Genomic DNA, 13,713 nt, shown 5'->3' with positions numbered 1-13,713 from the left:
TTATGTTCATTGTGTTTTCTTTATGAGTATTTTTCTTATATCCCTTTTCTTTTTTTCTTTAGGGAGAGAGAGAGAGATTTTTTTTTTTTTTGCAGTTTTTAGCTACCATGTGATTGTTTATCTATAATGTGGTGTTTTGAAAAAGTATAAATTGTTCAATCAGTATATTTTTTATGATAATTATAAAAGAGGAAAATAATTGTAAAAATAATTGCTGAAACAAAATAGAAAAAAAACAAATATACTTTATGTATTGAAAACAGTAATGCTCTAAAACTTGTTAATGTTATGTCACAAATTAACATTGCATTGTCTACCTAAAAAATAAGGCCTTTGTGCCTGGTAAAAATTTTTAAAAAGCAGTATTAAACAATAGTGAGTACTATATATTAGAATGTATTCTAAGAGAACCTAAGTCTGCAGTCAGTTTTAATTCCTAAATGTAGACATATGCCTCCAAGACTGTTAAAATGAATATCACATAATATCACATGATCTCATTATTATTCCTCTTTGTAAAGCTGAGGCCTTGTGTCTGTGGTGTAAGAAATCAATATTAAAAATGACTGTCACTAATAAATATTACCATGATAACACTGGTTATTGTAAAGGAAAAAAAAAACAAATAAAAAGCATAATTGATTAGCATGTATGAGAGATTCTATCATCTATGTTATCTTTCATAGTATTTTCTGTATTGTATACATATGCAAGTATTGAAGAGATCCAAATAATAAATCTACTTAAATTTAATCTGCCCTGAAACTTTCAAATGTCTGTTTATTTCCTTACATGTTTTTTGCTTTTTTTATTATATATATATATATATATATACCAGTACAGGTAAAATGGTATTTGAAATTAAAATTTTGCATATTATTTGGGTGGGTTTTTTTTTTTTCACAGCTGGAAAGGAACCTGTCTGGTAGCCAGACTAATTGCAGCAAGAAGAGTTATGAACTTTACCCTGTAGCACAAACTCAGTGGTTGTTGTTGATAGTCTAGCATCTTAACCCTACCTCTATTGTGCTTTATGGAAAGATGCAAATATTGCCAACGCAGTAAGAAAACGAAACAAAACAAACACGTCAATAGTGGATAATAAATGCTGATGAAAAATAACAGAATAGGGGCTCCCTTGAACGTACAAGATTACATGACAACAATAGCAAGGACACATTTATCTGGTGTGACATTCTGATTTCCAGTATAGGCACAAGTACACAAATATTGAAAAAAATATTGTTGATTATAAAGGCTAAATACCATCTGTGTTTATGAAAGGAAAAGAACTTGGCTGATGACACTTGGAGAAAATTTATCTGAACATCTTTACTTTGTGGTTTCACTTCTGCAAGACCATCATTCCAACCAGAAAGGATGCCTTCATGCATTGTACAGCCTACAACTTAGTGAAATTCTCCTTCATAACCATGATGGTTCTGTAAGAAGTAATAATAATAATAATAATAATAATAATAATAATTGTGTACAGTGCTCAGGTGCACTACAACTCATCTAAAGTGTATATATAATCAGGTGTAGTTTCGACGGATTTCGGGAAGCATGAGGGCCTTAAAGGATGCAGTGTCATGGCAGTACTTCCACATTTGCTGCCTGCTTTGCATCCAGATGCACATGATTGAAAATCTTCCTCCAAAACTGCCCTTTCCATTTCACTAGGGTCATCATCAAGTAATTATATACACCAACATGTCAGCCTGCATACAAAATGATTCTGACACTATGCTTTCCTGGTGAAACTGTTTGCTTATATGCTTCCTTTATCTTCGAATTCTATGATTGATGGCTTCCTGTCAATTACAACATTATAACATGTTGATTGAGCTGTCTCTGATCCTCCTAATATCAACTCAGTTATGCTCTGGGACTCAGTTCTGTTCTCTACACTCTTCCTTTTGTACATCAACAACTTACTTGTTAATGATGCCAATCCTATGTAGATTATACTAGGCTTCATTTTTCTTTAACATTCTGTACCTAAGTGTCATTAACATACATACTAGACACTGACTAACTCCATGAACAGAGATCTTAAAGCATTTTCTACTAGGGTCATGCCAATCTCATTTCCCTCAATAGCCCAAAGATAATCACTACAGATATTTAGAAAACATTATCATCTTCCCCTAAACAACTTGCAACTAGAATTTTCAAAGTCTTAATATACGGAAGTTATCACCATTAGTGAGGATCTCTCTCTACAAATGTACTTATTCAACACATCTGTGACTGCATCACAAAGACTTAGAAAATGCTTATCTCCCAACAACAACTAACCCTCAGTAAAGTTCAATTGAAACTCACAATGGAGTACTGCTCCTATATGTGGGTCAATGCTGTTATACACACAGACATCTTAAACAACAACCAAAGAAAACTCACTTAATTCCCCAACACATTTCAACCTCTGACAGATGTGCTATCTCCCCTTTCTGCCTTTTCTACTGTTACTACAGTGTCATATGCTTCAAAGAGCTGTCTGAATCTAGGCACCCCCAACTTACTCATTTATCCTCCCTTTAATCTATATTATATCCAAACCCCGCATTAACCATACCATCCAATCATTCTGACGTAGGACATTACATTAACCATCTGGTTAAACTCCCTGCATATCCTTTGTTTTTTTTTCAGGCTTTTATTTGCATCAGTTTAAGAGAATTATTAACTATGTTGATTTCACAGCTTTGGTGGGCCTTGGAAAGATAAAGGTACAGTTCATTTTTCCAAGACAGAAAAAAATACACTACAGCTTCTAGATCACAAGTGACCCTTGCCCCCTCTATATACTTTAATGTCCTTTGCTGCTTTGAACTAGCTGCTTACATCCACTTAATGCCATCCAACACAACCAGCCTACATCTTGTTACTCCTACAGTGTTCTACCAACTGGACCTAACTCTAAACATTTTCTTAATCCTTACTCCTTGTCATGTCAATCTTTTGGAATTCCCTTCTTGTACATATCAACTTAAAGAATTTCAGAACCATTGACCTCTTCATGCAGATATAGTTATAACTGATTTACTGTTAGCATATTTAATGTAATGAGCATTAAATACCTAATTACTAATATGCATGTGATGTGGAAAAAGCAATGACAAACATTATTTTAATCATTAGCTAAGTATGGAAGACAACTCTAGATATGTTTTGGTTTTACTAAAACTCGTTAGTGAAGTATAGATTTCACTATACTAGCTGAAATAGTGATGGTGAGAGAATCACTACGTGAGCTGGCTGAAAAGTTAACCTGTTGAAATAATTTCTGCACCACATAAGTATTTCTAATTGTTTATTTAATCTTATTGATATTAACTCATCTGAAGCCATCTCTAGTTCTGTGATATAAACATTCTGTTTTAAAGTGATCTGAATTAAGGTATTTTACTTTACATCAACATTTCATATGCCTCAAAGTAATTCACTTCAGTGATTTCATCATCATTTTAACATCCATTTTCCATATTTCCTTGGATCTGATAGAATTTCTTGGGGCAGGTTTTCAATGGCTGGATACTTTTCTTATTGCCAATCCTCACCTGTTTCCAAGTCAGATTATAATATCCTAGTTTATCAAACAACAAATGGCCTGGACATTGTTGCTTAACATGTACTATCACACTTGACTGAAAAATAAGACACTAGCTTATTAATAGCAAGGCTGTTATTTTGCTTATAATCTGTAAACACATAAAGACTAGGGAAAAAGGAACTTATTTATATGAAATGTGCATGCACACACACATTTCAAATATGTGTGTGTGTATATATAAAATGTACTGTTCCATCAACAAAAAACTACTCCATCTGGTGAGAGATAAATATTATTTATTTAAAGGATACAATACATATCTTTAAGGGATACTAATAGTTTCATATGTTGAGAAATACCTCAAACATTCATCACAATAAACGACATATCATAACAAACTAAAAAAACTGAATAAGAGAAGAAATGTGAAAAAGCTGAGAAGGCAGCATATAGAAAATGTGGAAAGTTAAAAAAAAAATAAGGTAAAAGAGTTATTCTCCTTAGACCTTAAATTATGAGGTTGGAAAGATATCAATAAGTTAATCGTATAGGTGGAATTTTCCACTTCTTCAAAATATATTTATACATATGTTTGCAACTGCTGAAAATTTCAGACCTAGAGTTCAGTAGAGAGTTAGGGATCTCAGATCTGAAAAGAATCTGAGCTCTTTCAGCTAAACATAGCCTGCATTTATTTGATCCATTAACATAAGGTGTAGATTTCTCAATTATTTTCTACTTAATTACACATGATGTTTCGTTAGCTTTCAAACTCCATACTTGTCTTGCCAGCTTAGTAGCTTTGCTTTTATCCTTATGTCGAAAGATGGCTATGTGATTGGCATAGCTATTTTTAAATTCTTCACATAATCCAATATAGGTCTTATCTGTTGTATTATCATTGAGCATTGGAGTAACTTCTGACTCATATATGACAGAGTTAATCGTACATCATTGGACTCATGGACAAGATCCTGGGTTGTCACAGTTACATCTGGATTCAGGCTCTTGGTATTGACCTTGTGCAATGATACTCTTCATATTGGAGCAGCAACTGTATGATAATTTCACAGAATGCCTATTAAATATTTTCCTGTATCTGTGCGTTGCTGGAAAATATTTGTCTAGGTAGTTTTTATATTAAGGGAAAAGGGAAGGGTTAACCAAATAATTTTCCTTGGCCTATTTTTAAGTATCTTATTATTATTCTTATTAATATTAGATGGGTTGTGTATTATTTTATCTTTGATGCCACCAGGTCTATTATTATTATTCTGATAAATATTAGTGGGATTATATATTTATCTTTGAAGCTACTATTGACTAGGGCATTGTTTTAGTAGGGGGCTGCTTTCTTGAAAATTTCTTTAAAGGCAGAGAGGTTAGACACTTTGTTAATAATATTAGCTATCAGGTTTCTAAATATTACAGGAGGGTGAACAGACTGTTTATGTATATAGGCAAGTTTCTCATTAGGTTTATGGCAAAGCTTATACAAAGAGGAGTTCAGGTCTAGGGAAACATCTAAAAAATCAACTATAGACAGATTAGTAGCTACTGTAATTTTAAGGCATAATTGACTGAAGGTAGAAATAAGTTGTTTTCTAAATCTATCAAGGGTGTGAAATACCCAAACTGTTGCCTAGGTATAGACCAACATGTGTGTATGTTTGTATTATTATTATTATATTTGAAAGGATTGACGTAACTCTTCACAAAGGTAAATAGATAATATGAAGAGCGTGATGTGATTGCAATAGCTACTTTATTGGTTGAACAACATTTTGACAGCTTGCTTGTCTCTGTTGAATGCGAGCAACTAGCATTCCCACATTGACAGAATGACATCAGTCATCAATTGAAGACTAAGAATGTCATTCCAATTTTTGAACTTGAATTTCTGTGTATCACTTTTCATTTTGAACTCAACAAAGACAGGCAAACTCAAAATATTGTTCAACCAATAAAATATCTAATGCAATTGCGTTGTGCTCTTCATATTGCCTATTATTATTATTATTATTATTATTATTACGAGCCTGACAAGATAGATTTGTGTAAGAAGTTTATGAAGCTTTAAGTCATATGGAGCTGAATCAAAACTGTTTTCTGACTGGCACCCATGCCGGTAGCACATAAAAAGCACCATTCAAGCATGGTCAATGCCAGTGCTGCCTGACTTGCTTCCATGCCAGTGGCAGGTAAAAAGCACCATTCAAGTATGGTCAATGCCAGTGCCACCTGACTGGTCCCATGCTGGTTGCATGTAAAAAGCACCCACTACACTCTCAGAATGGTTGGCACTAGGAAGGGAATCCAACTGTAGAAACCTTACCAGATCATATTAGAGTCTGGTATAGCCTTCTGGCTTGCCAGTCCTCAGTCAAACTGTCCAACCCATGCCAGCATAGAAACTCCTACTAATTGTATTGAGTGCCTCTTTCTTTTGTTTGTCCATTTACCAGTGTGTGTGTGTATATATATATATATATATATATATATATATATACATACATAGCCTCACCGAGGCAATGACTGCCTCACTGAAGCAATGACAGCCTCACCGAAGCAATGACTAGCGACCGAGACCGTTGGAAATATGCTGTGTGTGAGAAGACCCAGCAGGACAAGTGAGACCATAACCCATGGTCTTTACCAGGATGTAGCCAGCCCACTTATGCATACCTTTCCTTCTTTGGACACAACTCTGCTTGCGAAGACCTGTTGAGGCAAGTGAAATCGAAATTGAACCACATTCGATGACTGGCACCCATGCCAGTGGAGTGCTAACAGCTCCATCCAAGTGGGATCACTGCCAGAGCAGCTGTCTGGCATGTAAGGAGCACCATTTGAGCGTGATCGTTATCAGCGTCGCCTCACTGGCACTTGTGCCAGTGGTACGTGAACAAAACATTTGAGCGAGATTGTTGCCAGTGCTGCTGGACTGACTCCTGTGCAGGTGGCACGTAAAAAACACCATTTTCGAGCATGGCCATTGCCAGTACCGCCAGACTGGCCCTCGTGCCAGTGGCACTTTAAAAGCATTCACTACACTCTCGGAGTGGTTGGCGTTAGGAAGGGTATCCAGCTGTAGAAACTCTGCCAGATCAAATTGGAGCCTGGCGCAGCCATCTGGTTCGGCAGTCCTCAGTCAAATCGTCCAACCCATGCTAGCATGGAAAGCAGACGTTTAACAATGATGATGATGATGATGATGATATCATGATCATTGTTTAACATCCATTTTCCATGCTGGTATAAGTTGGACGGTTTGACATGCAGCTGGCCACACTCCAGTTGTCTGCTGTGACATGGCTTCTTTGGCTGGATGGTCTTTCTAATACCAACCACTCTACAGAGTATGTTGGGTGCTTTTTATGTGCCATCAGCACAGGTGTGTATATACAACACCAGCACGGGTGCATTTAATGTGGTATCAGCACCTGCGAAAGACAAGTTTGTATGTATGGAATATATATATAAAATAAAAACAGGCAGATGGATTATTGAGTATTGCTGCAATTGTTTCATTAAGAGAATTTATTGTGACAAGATTTTGTACAATCAGAACCCATTTGTCTGTTTTTATTGTCTTTACATCATGCCTAAGGTTCCATTCAGCATTGGTTACTTTTGGATAACCAGTCTGAGGCATACTTTACTCAATTCTTTATAGATCCCCTGTAATCAAAGGTGTGTGTGTGTATGTGCATGCATGTAACAGGTTTCTCAAGTTTCAGTCTACCAATTTCACTTACAAAGTATTGGTTGACCTCTAGCTATAGTATAGAAAGTTTGCTGTCAGTATTCATGCACTCCTAACAATATGGTTCCAAAGCAAACTTTTTAATGATATAGCCATGCCTGCACAACTCTGATTTATTCCTTTTAATACATTGTTTTCATGACTACTCTTGTAGATTGTTGCACATCTACATATGGAGTTTCTTATCACTACTTCAGCATGGACAGTGAAATTTTGCTGAGGAGATTCTAATTACGTTGAACATGTCTAGAGTTATCTCCCCTTGTCAAAAGGATTTAAATGAATAATTCAGCTAACAATGTCATTTCCTCACTGCAGAAGTATTTCTAAATAGGTATTTAATCTTTTGGCTTTATTTATTAAAATTAAATTCCATGGTTATTCCAGTAATAGAATTGGAATTTCCTGCAACTCATATCTCGGTAAATTTGTTATATCTCAACAGAAAATAGTTTCAAACATGACATTTTAAAAAATAAACCTTCCTATTACTTAAAATAACATGTCAATTGGAAGTATTCATATATAACAGAGTAACAGGTTTTGTTGAATTTTCTGCTGCTTTAAATAAAGTATATTACTCTACCACTGGTATTTGAGTACTCTTTTTTCCACCTTGTTTCACATTTATGTGTTTACTCCGGTATATATATATATATATATATATATATATATATATACACACATGCACACACACACACACATACACACACACACACACACACACATGTCCTATGTCAGTGTAGCCAACACTCTACAGGCAACAACATGCCAAGCAAATCTCAGTATATGTAGTAACATGACTTATTTATGTCAGACATTTGATGCAACGCAACTAGATGTACTAAGTCCTACCCACAAGGGACAGATGCAGGATGGGTCGAAACAGTCACTGCGTTGAATAAAGATTTTTGCTAAATCCATTTTCTGTTTCCCTCATTCATTATGAACTCAATGAACACTGTGAAATTTCTGACATAGATCCAGTGACAATTATATCATAACCGTGGATGACATCAGGTAGCCTAAATAGTGAAAGTGTTTTAATCTGCATACTACTAGACATATACCCAGTGTCTAAATAATTACCTGTGTATGTATTATGTTACTCTTTACTCTCTTTTACTCTTTTACTTGTTTCAGTCATTTGACTGCAGCCATGCTGGAGCACTGCCTTTAATCGAGCAACTCGACCCCGGGACTTATTCTTTGTAAGCCCAATACTTATTCTATCGGTCTCTTTTTGCCGAACCGCTAAGTGACGGGGACATAAACACACCAGCATCGGTTGTCAAGCAATGCTAGGGGGACAAACACAGACACACAAACACACACACATACATATATATATATATATATATATATATACATATATACGACGGGCTTCTTTCAGATTCCGCCTACCAAATCCACTCACAAGGCTTTGGTCAGCCCGAGACTATAGTAGAAGAAACTTGCCCAAGGTGCCACGCAGTGGGACTGAACCCGGAACCATGTGGTTGGTAAACAAGCTACTTACCACACAGCCACTCCTGCAGGTTGTCATGAAAGTTCTTGCAGAATTTTTAATTTTGGTTTTAAATGATGTATTTCCAAATAAATTTTTGTTAAATTACTTTCACTTTGTATATCATTTTAAAGCCTATTTTTTGCTCTATCTAATCATGTTACTCTTTTCCTTTTAGAATAATTAGGCCATTTTTTTTACCAGAACGTTGAATACAACATGGACAAAAAAGCAAATTTGCACAATTTTCTTATTCCAGTTCAAGCTAGGCCGAAAAGCTGCTGAAACAGCTCACGATATCAACGATGCATTTGGCCCAGGAACCACTAATGAATATACAGCACAATGGTGGTTCAAGAAATTTTATAGCAGTGACGAGAATCTTGAAGATGATAAGCATAGCAGTCAGCCATCGGATCTTGACAATGATCAACTAAGAGCCTCAGTTGAAGCCAATCCACACACAACTGTTCGAGAGCCTGCTTCTGAATTCGACGTAACGTATATAACAATATCTAACCACTTGAAAAGGATTGGAAAAACAATCCACTTTTTCAAGCATCTTGAAGCATGAGAAATGCTTCAAAAACCAAGATGATGCCAAACACGCCTTCAACAACTTCATCACCACCAGAACGCAGGATTTTTACACTACTGACATAAATAAACTTGTTTCACGTTGGCAAAAGTGTGTTGATTCTGATGGTGTTTATTTTGATTAATAAAGTTTTGTTTGAGCTGAGATATGTACATCTGAATTTAAGGTTAAAAACAGCAAGAACTTTCTTGACAACCTAATGTATATACATACATACGTATGTATATACATGCATATATATGTATATACATATATATGCTTTGGTCAGGTCGAGGCTATAGTAGAAGACACTTGCCCAAAGTGCCATACAGTGGGATTGAACCCGGAATCATGTGGTTGGGAAGCAAGTTTCTTGCGACACACCCACACCTGTGCCTATATATGCATATATATATATATATATATATATATATATATATATATACATACCACAGAACCTCCCAAAACTAGACACCAATATCCAAGCATTATCTAAACCTAATTAGATTAATTATGAAGAAAACCAAACATTATCAATGTAAGTGATCTCCACAAACTAGGAGTCCACAAGCACTTTACAAGAATGAAGGACAGCTCAGAATAACATGATTAAGATATAAGAAATTCACAATTAAACAGAATAAATGTGTATGCCCATCATCAGCTGCCAAATATACTCACTATGGTTTCGACACCTGGGCAATGCCACACAATCTTGCAATCTCAACGGCATTAAAAATATAAATGTTGCCTGAAAATCCACCAGCTTATTACTACAAGTAACAATAACAGACTAAACAATAGCTACAAAATAGTTCTTATAACAAAGGACTTATAAAAAAATGGACATTCAGACAATACAACAAACCTAGACTACTAGATACTTTGTTTCTCAATCAACATCATATCATGAACATGATATCTATAATCAACAGGATACAAAATGTTGTATTGATGAATATTGTGTTTAAAACAGAATACATTTGAATCAAAGAGGTAGCCTCTATGCAGTAGTTTACCCACAGACACAAATACTCATATACAGAGAGGCACGTATCGACACATACCAATGAACTTAGTCGATATATTAATGTCTTTCTCTGGAGGGCATTGAGCTAATTACGAAGACTTGTTTAAACTGATGTCAAGTCTCCCTCATATATCCTTAAATAAAAGAAGATACCACTGCACAAAGTGATCTCTGATATACAGGGCTGAAGTAATTGTAATCATAAGTCTGTTCAATCAGAACTGACCTGTGGCTAAACAATATTAATGAGAGAATATTCACAATGTTCATTTTTCAACCTGCTAGGAATAGCAACCAAGTTTCCCTTAAGTCACACCTTATTATCTTAAAAATAAATAGCATATTACCTTATTTAGTACTTATGTTGAAAAAAAACCAACTTTTATATAATATAATGAAATTATTGTATAGAGTGCTCAGGTGCACCACAACTTGTCAAAAGTGCGTATAAAGTATATGCAGTAATCAAAAGTGCGTATAAAGTATAGGTTTTGACCATAGGTTTGCTTTATCAAGGCTGATATGGAGCTAAACAACTAAATACCATCATCTTTTCTAGGTAAATTCAACTTTCCTAATAAGATAGAGAGAAAGAGGAAGGGAAGAAGAGATACCAGAGGGTTACAGCCTTGAAAAGGAAGAACAAGAGGAAGTGTTTCATGCACAGTCTAGAGGATTACTGTGATAGATAGAAAGGGTATGCAGTGAGTTTCTTTAGAGAAGTTAAGTTATATGTAAAAAAAAAAAAAGATATGTAGAACCATCTAGATAGAAAACCCAATATTTATTCTGAGCAAAAAATGGATACACAAAAGTGTTCTAGAATTCCTGGCAGATAGATAATCAACCAGACACATTAGAGTAACTAACAGCAAGATCTGCCATGAGCTATGAATTATGGACTGCTCAAGTGGCTCATTAGAAGAAGTAAGTACATCTAGTGCTGAGCTGTGGAGGTATTGATAGTGTTGAAGGTGTTTATGATAAAGTTGTAGGAGCTTGTATGTAGACAGGGCTGAAAACATTGCAAATAATTTAACTTCCCTTAGCAATAAAAATAAATCACATTTTCTGTACAAAAATCAAACATCATGAGCTTATGTGATGGAAAATTCACATAGACCAAGAATAACAGTTTTGCAATTTATTGCTGAACAACCTGCACAAATGGTTTGTTTATAGCGATCAAATGTTTGTGTTGTTCTCCCTCCATCAAAGTGACATTGCCTAAACTGGCACACAGTGTACTATACATCAGGTGTTGAAGTGATTGCAGAGGAATGTGAGATGAAGTGTTTTGCTCAAAAGTGCAATGCACCACCTGGTCCAGGAATTGAAACCTTAGTCTTACAATCGTGTGTGCAACACTCTAATCACTAGGCCATGCACTTTCATGAAGCACATGTAAGAAGTGTGATACTGCACAGCAGCAAAACATGAAATGAATGTAGATATATAGTGGTTGGATAGGTGTAAGTTGAATATGGACTTATGGATGTGCATTGTTAATTTAAGAAAAATATCAAGCAGAAATAAGTCAGTTGACAAAGTGATTGGACATCAGAAGTAGTGACCACTATGTGCAGGAGAGATGAGTACACTGTTTTGAACAGAAAACACAACTGGGGGACGAATTCTTGATGCACAATACTGCAGATGTTGAAAAAAACAATGTGCATGGTCTTGATTGAGCTGCAACTCTGTTGTACCTTCTTTGATCATGGAGATGAAAGGCTCTTCCATTGTGACGACTGCTGCTTCATCTCAGGGTCTTACCCAAAGACCCAACACTTGCCACTGGTGATAAAGCTTGACATGAAGGATGGGTCATCAGCAGCATGCTAATGAAGATCTTGACAGACATTGACATGATGTTCTCTCTGCTCAGTGGTCAGCAGGCAGGGGATAAACTTAGCAGAGGCATGCTGCATGTTCAATTCAGACATTAGGATTGCCTGCACGGATCCATATGACAGACTAAGAACATGAGCAATATCATTGATTGTCCTCTGACAATCTTTATGCACAAGATGATGAATTTTCTCCACAGTTCCAGGGATGATACTTGTGGCAGGTCTTCCAGATTGTTCATTGTCTTCTATAGATGTTCTGCTTTTGAAGTGCCTGTGCCACTCAGAACATTGCATACGACTCATTGCCTCATCTCCGTAAGCTCACCAAAGCATGTTCAATGTCTCTGTAGCAAGCTTCTCAAGTTTAATGCAAAATTTCATGTTGACTCTTTGTTCCAACTTCCTGTCCATGATAAAATCACAGACTACAGCATACATGTGATCACAAAAATACAAATTTTAAAACTTGTGAAGTAAGCACAGTGATGTTACTCAACACACTGCCTCATGAAGGTGACTGCTAGCTCTTGCTATGCACAAAACTGTGTGCTGCCATCTATTGGCATGCTACAGATCTAGTCTGGGAAATGTTTTGATACCACTTCATAAATGGAATACAAGGGTAACAATCATCAACATTAATAGTGGCTTTGACATTTGGCTTGCTATCAACATTGCAGGCCAATAGATGTAGGTAGTAAGTACAGAGAAAATAAGAAACAATATGTAGTAAGGTATGGCCTATATAGACATGCAGTGTCTGATGATCCCTGGAGGTGATAAAGGCTTTCTAAAGCTGTACTCCATTGCTGATGCAGAAAAAAAACCCCTTTAGACTGAAAGTGCAGTTTCTATATATGTGACTGTATGAATCACTTGAAAGCTTTCTGCCCACAGGAGTTAGAAAAGCAATGTGTAGGAGGAGAGAGAGAGAGAGAGATGCAGGCAGTAACAGAACCAAAAGCAACAGTTTCTAAAGTACCAGACTGCAGTTTCAAGGATAGTCTAAATATTTTCCAATTTTCCTAATTTTCAACACCATATATGTGTGTGTGCGTTTGTGTACATATATATGTTTGTATATATATATATACATATATATATATATATATGTATAAGGGTGAAAAGGAACACACGAGTTGATATATATGAAAAAACAAGTCAAAAATAGAAAATGCTAAAATAATTTTATAGTGAACATTTCAGTACCGGTTTCGGTCATTTTGAGACCTTTTCAACTGTAACGATTAAATAATTAAATTTAGAAAAATTAGAAGAAAAGTTTTTTTAAAAGAATATTTCTATAGTAGTGTTCAGATTTAAGTGGCATTCTGCCTTTCTCTGACTCCCTTGTTTGCACTTGTGTGTCGGAGTTCTTGGAAGGGTAGTAGAGGAAGAAGGCTGGTGGGGAAAGGGGGATG

The sequence above is a fragment of the Octopus sinensis genome, linkage group LG3, assembly GCF_006345805.1.
Source record: "Octopus sinensis linkage group LG3, ASM634580v1, whole genome shotgun sequence".
Classification (NCBI taxonomy): Eukaryota; Metazoa; Mollusca; class Cephalopoda; order Octopoda; family Octopodidae; genus Octopus; species Octopus sinensis.
The sequence above is the reverse complement of the archived record's forward strand: the minus strand, read 5'-3'. Positions refer to the sequence as shown.